The 7,710-nt window shown below is 32.3% G+C and overlaps 1 long non-coding RNA gene across 1 annotated transcript; it reads right to left on the bottom strand.

Moving 5' to 3' along the window:
• Positions 1–4,456: 4,456 nt before the first annotated feature.
• On the bottom strand, positions 4,457–7,263 carry LOC132748182 (uncharacterized). The gene is made up of 2 exons (XR_009628227.1): positions 7,112–7,263; positions 4,457–4,658 (listed from the first exon to the last, which is right to left on the bottom strand). It is a non-coding gene; the product is annotated as an uncharacterized LOC132748182 (long non-coding RNA).
• Positions 7,264–7,710: the final 447 nt, after the last annotated feature.

The raw sequence follows: 7,710 nt of genomic DNA, 5'->3' as shown, positions 1-7,710 counted from the left end.
TAAGTATTGAAACTTTTTTTATAGTTTCATAGCAGTTTGAACTTGTAACAATAGGCTTAAATCAATTAAAACAGGCTTTCTTTTTCGCAATATGCTCATGCAGTAAAAGGTTAACTTGCCCTGTAAAAATCTATTATAAATGTCATCTAAATATGTTTTTCTTCTCCTTCTTTTCAGAGATGGGTCTCTTTGATCACAGTTACTTGAGACATGTATTTAAAGATTTTTATCGTCAATTTTGATGGTTCTACCCTGCTCCCGACCCTGCTCACATTTTATTTCATCCATAGTGTGATTTTCAATCAAATGGGAAAATTAAATCTCTGTATTCACTGAAAATGCATTGTTGAATCTGGATATTTGAATAAATATCATATAAACAGTACATTATCAGCAAAATGAAATGGAATCGATAAACAGTCGTGAAAATTAGACAAAAAAATCGATTTTCCATACTAATGTGCTAATTCTGTTTTGCAATACTCTGTACACTAAAGTTGGGCTATTTTGCAATACTCTGTACACTTAAAATCAATACTCGGTACACTTTCTTGTATCTTTTTTGGCATGTATCTTTTTGTACTTTCACACTTTTTGCCTGAAATTTGACAAAGCATACTTGGATTGTGAATAAAAAAAAATGCTCGATTCAATTTTTTTATACTGGTAATATAATAATTTCTAACAATTTTACACTTATCGCGGTCAGTATTTTCCAGTGAGCAGCGGATCGGTTAGGGGTAGTTTAATCAATTTTACAGACACCTGTAATACTTTTACGTCTTTAAGAGCTACAAAAATACCTCTAGATATATAAAACCCGTTGAGATAAATGAAATAGCCATTAATTTGGAAAATATCGTCGCTGAACTTACCTTCGTTCCCCGTTCAAAGTCGCGAAATGGGATGAAAGTCCTCGTAATATCGAGCAATATCCGGGGTACGGTATACCGTAGTGTTTATAATGGTATCATGTATTACTGGAGCTGATCGTTGCTATTGACGTTTTATCAAGTTTTAAAACAAAACGTCCATTTTTAATAACAATCATTTGATAAATGGGGCCGTAGGATAAAGAGATACTGAAAATAAACCAGTTGGATAATAGGTAATTTAATAGATAGCAAAAAGTTTTGTATTGATTCTGTCTCTCTGTCATTATTAACAATGCGAAACGACATGTCATTGATTCAAAGGAACTTTCATCTGTGAAACGATATGTTTTAACGTCATGAATTTATTATGAATTTTAAATATCTTGTTTCCAAACAATTTTTTTTTTAAAAATTATTCAGAACATTGAAATTGGCAAAGCATGACTTTAAAGGCTCATTATGTCTGAGACATGCTTTTATATTCACGTATTTCTCAAAGCTTTTAATATTTAATCTACTGCTATAGTTTCCACAAATTATTTATTCGCCAATTATCTTAACCATCTGTTTCCGCTGATGAATTTTCGCAATTAGTACAGTTATAGTGATTTAATATTTTGTTTGGAAGTCAAAATGCTTTTTTTTTACATTTTGCTACTTTCGTGACAAATATTTTCAAAATAAAGCGCTTCTTTTTCAGGTAACAAACATCTGACATCCTCTAAAAGCATTATCTTAACGTTATAATACCGGTACTTGTTTTTGCCCTTTTTAAGTAGTAAAAGTTAATTCGATTCTGAGGCATAATGTGTCTTTAAAACTGTTAGATCTACATGTAATTATGTTGACAAATATGAGCCGTGTCATGACAAAACCAACATAGTGGGTTTGCGACCAGCATGGATCCAGACCAGCCCGCGCAGTCTGATCAGGATCCATGCTGTTCGCTATCAGTTTCTCTACTTGTAATAGGGTTTGTAAGCGAACAGCATGGATTCTGATCAGCCTGCATGCGCGGATGCGCAGGCTGGTCTGGATCAATGCTGGTCGCAAACGCACTATGTTGGTTTTGTCATGGCACGGCTGATATGATTTTCAACTGATTATTGCTAGGGCAAGCAAGCATCACGAGTTCTCGTCAAGGTTCTTATTCCATATTGATTAATGTAATTTCAAATTTTCTAATGAATCGTGATATATTTACATTAATAAATCAGCAAACTATCAATCAGTCTAGTATATCGGTTTATAAAAAATACATTTCATTTTGTAAATGATTACTAATAAACACTATACTTAACTTGACTGCAAGTAAATTTACTTATAAAAATAGTAATTATTATTATTATCAACATCATCAATTCTATGTCTTAAGGACACAAGGCCAACTTATTTTACTTAACGATGAGATAGTGTGCTGTTTTGTATGTGCAATATCTCCCCTCTAGAACCAAAACAAAATTTCTAAGTATATAGCTTTGGCACGTAAATATATCTTAAATATCAAATGAATATTACAAAGTACACTTGAAAACGAAATACGACGTTTTAAGAATCAATATGTGTGCACCCTACTCAGAGATATATAATATTTGAAAAATGTTTAATTAATAAGCGCGCATGCGTAAAACAGTCATTAGTGCTGGAAAAAAAATTGTCGCATAACAGAAAAAAATGTCTACCAGCGCGGTTCTATTGTTTCAGTTCTTTTTTTATTTTTTAGCTGAAAATATTAATTCTGCCTTGGTGGACAATAAATTCAACAAATATATTGAGCTATCGGATTTTGGTGGGCTAAATTGTCCCGCAGATAAAACCTTGTTTAGCTATGCCGACGGAGGGATTGCGCTGTGTGCTGCGAAATGTTCTAATACTTCCTCCTGTTACGGTGTGTTCGTCCTGGCCGACAACAAATGTTTTGGATGTACAATGCAATTCTCAGACAAATATTTAGCCCCGACATTGGAAGGAACGAAATATTATCAGCGGCAAAGTAAGTATCTTTTGAATCTTGTAGCCGTGATGTAATGGAGTTTTAAAATTGAAATTTGAAAGTGTGTTTTTGTTGTTGTTGTTTTTTGTCAGGGCATTCTGTTCTAGCATTTACTATAAAACGTCGTTGGTTGTTCTCAGGTGCCCGTTCGTGTTTGACATAATGCATGGAGGGGCACATGAGGCAAAAACAACAACAAAAAAGATCCAAAAAAAAAAAAAAAAGAAAGAAAAAGAAAGAAAAAACAATAACACCTGTTAGTAATATCATCCATGGTTGCCACTATTGAAAGTATTATAGGCTATTGTTCAGTAATATATATATATATATATATATATATATATATATATATATATATATATATATATATATATATATATATATATATATATATATATATATATATATATATATATAATTTTTAACTTGTTTTAAAGGGACTCCAATTTGGGGTTTTTTACATGATGGGACTGAAAATATTTTTTCCAGATAAATGTACCATTTGATGAAGGTTTTGACCACTAATCTTAGTGCAAAATTTCAGATCATTCGCGCACTTCGTTTTTCCGGAACAATTATTCAAATTGTAAGAAAATGACCCAAAATGAAAAGCGTTTAAACGCTTTTTACTCAAATTGGGATAAGAAAAGCATAAACATACGATTTTCAATTTATTTCAAAGTATATTTCTTAACTATATTGGCATATTTTTCTGTTTAAGGTGACCCAGCTCATTTATGTAAGAAATTCAAATGTTATGTTTTGGACTTTTGAACCTCAGTGGAGTCCCTTTAAGTAGTGACCAATCAACACCTCGAACACCTGTGAATTTGACGGTACATGTATACATAAGTTCAATGATGGGTTTTCAAGCCCTACAACTGCGTGTGTGTGTGTATTTGAGTTTATTTATACTCGCCACCGGTTGCCCATATGGGCAAGTCCTCCAGAAAGATGTTAATCAGTTTGGATTTGTTGGCAGACACAGAAAGATGCCCCAATTCCAGAAGCTTAGCGTGCCAAGTGTTTAAGCACCATGCACCGGACCTCGATTTAAAGTCTCATCCGAAAGACTGATTCGTAATTTTTGTTGCGAACCCACAATGTTGAGATTACAAGTCTCGCGCTCTCACCTATTGAGCTATGCGGGCTGGCATTCTCTCTACAACTGCAAGATATTGCCAGTCTATTTAAATACAGTGCATAACATGTACGAGGATTGTTCATAGATAAAATGGTCACCTTGAATTTTAAGTTTCCTTTCGTTTTTTAGTAAATGAATTAATTATATTATATAGGTAGTCGCTCGTTTGTTCTGCTTTTGCATTACCATTGTAACACGTGCCCAAGACAATGCACTGGTAAAAGTTTCATTGTTATTTATCGTCTTCATTTTCATAATCGAATATTCAATTTTACGATAAGCCGTCATGCAAAAAAGGTGAAGCCTGTTTATTTTGTAACATTTGGAATAAGGAAAATAATTTTCCATCAATAATCATGGAAAAGAATGAAAAATAAAGCAAGGGATATGGAAGAAATTCAACCTTAATTGTTTTACTGAATAAATAAATTAACAAACAAAGAATATTGTGTATCCTTTTCAAAATTATTTCGAGTGAATAATTGTATTGAATGTTAATGTACAAACATTAGAAGAACATGTTATTTTCTTCCGGGAAACACTGGAAATCGAGAGCAGATACATTTGTTGTCATAACAATGGCGGTCGTCATACGGGCATTCAAGATCTACTTCCGGTACTTGACAATCAGCAACATAGTAACACACTGTAAAACACAAACACGATTCGTTCACTATAAATAATGAAATACATTTAGGTATCAACATACTTGTGTAAAAAATATAGCCTGGAAACATTCGGATTTAGGTTTTTGTTTATTTAATACTAAGATCAGAGAAGCCAAGAAAGTGAATACACTCTGTTACAGAAAAACCGTGAAGCGACCAAGTATTTATCTTTTATTTACTTAATAAGTTGGTAACTTCGGTCAGATCGCCATTTTTGATGAAGTGTCGTGTGTGTTCATGTTAAGAAATTCGGGAAATGAAAAAAAGTATTGTCTTCTGTTCTTAATCTGTCAATGAAACTCGCCTTTTAACAACAAATGACACAATGGCATCATCTCGGCCCTTAATTAAGAACCTCGAACACATGTAAACAAATAGTAATTAATTATAGGAGTTGAAGACAAAATTAATACCAATCTAGCGATTAAAAGTCCACCTAAGTTTAGTAAATTTACAGATATGACAGTAAACTACGAAAGACCGGTAGGGACATTTCAACTTCACGAATTCCTGATTTTATCTTCATGAATTCACGATTTCAAATTCACGAATTCACTATTACCACTTCACGAATTCACTTTTTCAGTTTCATGAACTCAACTTCAATGAATTCACGATTTCAACTTCACGAATTCATGAAGTTAAAATCGTGAATTTGTGATGTTGAAATCATCCATTCTTGAGGTTTAATTCTTGAAGTTGAAATAGTTGAAATCGTGATTTCACTTAGTTGAAATAATGAATTCTTTGAAGTTGAAATAGTGAATTCATGAAGCTGAAATCGTGAATTCGCAAATTCCGTATGGATTCAGGAAGATGAAGTCGGGAATTCATGAAGTTGATATGTTCCCAACGGTCTTTCGTAGTAAACAGTGCATTATTCGAGAGGTCATCGGAACTATCCACAGTGTTCAGAATGATTGTTGGCGGCATTCATTTTCGCATATCAAATTAAAGCTAATACATTGCATTTTAAGACTTAAAACATTAAAGCCAGCCTAAACAAATTGTTACAAAATACGACTAAATTTTAACGAAAAATTATCATCGAAGAGAACAAATCGGTACAAAGAAAAATCGGAAAATATCATTTACGTTACTAAACACTGCGAGGAATGGTCCGTTCCGTTTTAATCCTTTAAACTGTATAAATCGATTATTGTTTTATGAAAAGCGTTTTACTATTTCATGTTACGAAAAAATGAATCAGTGAACATTATAACTACAATATCACCATGCACTTTTATATGACCGAGCGAACCGTGTACCAAAATTTTGCTGCTCTTTTAACTTTTGAACAGGTATGACTAAATTATGCAACGGAGATTATTTTGGTGCAAATGGCACAATTTTTTCTCAAGTTTGATTTTCTTGAAATATTGTGGTTGTTGGCATGCAGGTTTATTTACTGTTTAATCAAATCAAATGATATTAACTTTTTATATACATATTCTAATTAACATGCTTATGTCCTTTTTGGAAATTCTTTGTTGCAGAGGAAATGTTCCATATACTTACAAAAACATAAATCGAAAATTTGATAATTGAATTTTACACGAGAACTTTTATTTTGATACTACTTTCAATATAGCTCATTTATTTTAAATTTAGTGTGATTACATAAATTGTTTCCTTTGTAGAAAAAATATTCCTAATGCACCAAGAATGTGCATTTCTCCGGCATATAATCTTTTAAAACATTTAAAAATAAAGTGTAAAACAAACTTTCATTATAATACTATACTTAATATATATTATAAATTATATTTTGTTAAATCATTGTGAATTATAAACATGCATTGTGCCTTTTATGCAAAAAAAATCTCCTAATATTTTCGAATTAAACAAATCTTCCACAACTGCAAAAAAGACCTCTCGCATCTTTTTAAAGAAGCAAACTTGTATATATATTTAATGCTATTGTTGTTGAAACGCTTGATTATGATTGTCAGTCAAACGTTCAATCATAATTTTTCTATAATAGACATTATGTCAAATATTTACTTTCGTTATACATTATCAAAGAGTACACCTTTTTTGTTTCCATCTATAACCACGGGGTATAACTACATTACTTTCAAATACGTATTAAGTCCGAGGTTACTTTGTTTTAGAGCCGAGATGTTCCGAATGCGAATGAGGCTTAATATGCTAGTATGTTTGACATAATATTATGTCATAATATTTTGACATAAACTTTCAAAGACATCGTGAAAACGTTTATTCATAGATCCAATTATAAACATAACATACATTTAGAATGAGTAATCATAAACGAAGGTTAATCTTAAAGTATTGAGAGTTAAGGGTATTCCAATTGAAGTCTTTTTTACAAACCAAATTGAGCCATTTAAATTAGGAAATTGGGGAATTTAGGAGCTCACTTTCCATTATTTACTATTTTACAATCTGTGTTTAAACCATTACATACATCCAACACTGCATGTGCACAATCCACCATTCTCGTTAACGTCGGTGAGGTCCGGATGTTCACAGATGGGAGTGTTTGCTCCAGAACACGATGTAGAATTGTTACATTGATCATTCGTCGTACATGGCACACAGTCTACGTTGGCGAACCAAACTAAAAGTAAAATTGGAATCATTGTTTATTTACTATTTTAAAACTTTATATTTTCATTAAACAAATTGAAGAAATTATAATTTTTCATTGTTAGTTATATCATCACCGTTGTCGTTTTAACATTATTTTTATAATCATCATATTCCTTGTCGCCTTCGTCCGCGTCACCAATTACATCTTCAGCATAAATATGGCGGACCAGTACATATCCTGCCGCCTCTAGATCGGCACGAATGTGATCTTGGTCTGTGCACTGGTCGCATTGGTTAATTCAGTCGCTGTCAGCAATAAGGGTATCGTGAGAAACAATGGACGACACGGGAGAAAATGTGGTCACGTGGAAAGTGTACAAGAAGGGCCAGTTAAAAGATCCATTTATAATTGGCATGAAATAGGTAAGCCAAATTTTTTCAAGTATTCAAATATTTCCATGGTTGCAGTTAAAA

This window comes from Ruditapes philippinarum, unplaced genomic scaffold (genome assembly GCF_026571515.1).
Source record: "Ruditapes philippinarum isolate M1 unplaced genomic scaffold, ASM2657151v2 ctg13396_1_1_1_1, whole genome shotgun sequence".
NCBI classification, from domain to species: domain Eukaryota; kingdom Metazoa; phylum Mollusca; class Bivalvia; order Venerida; family Veneridae; genus Ruditapes; species Ruditapes philippinarum.
The sequence above is the reverse complement of the archived record's forward strand: the minus strand, read 5'-3'. Positions and strand labels throughout refer to the sequence as shown.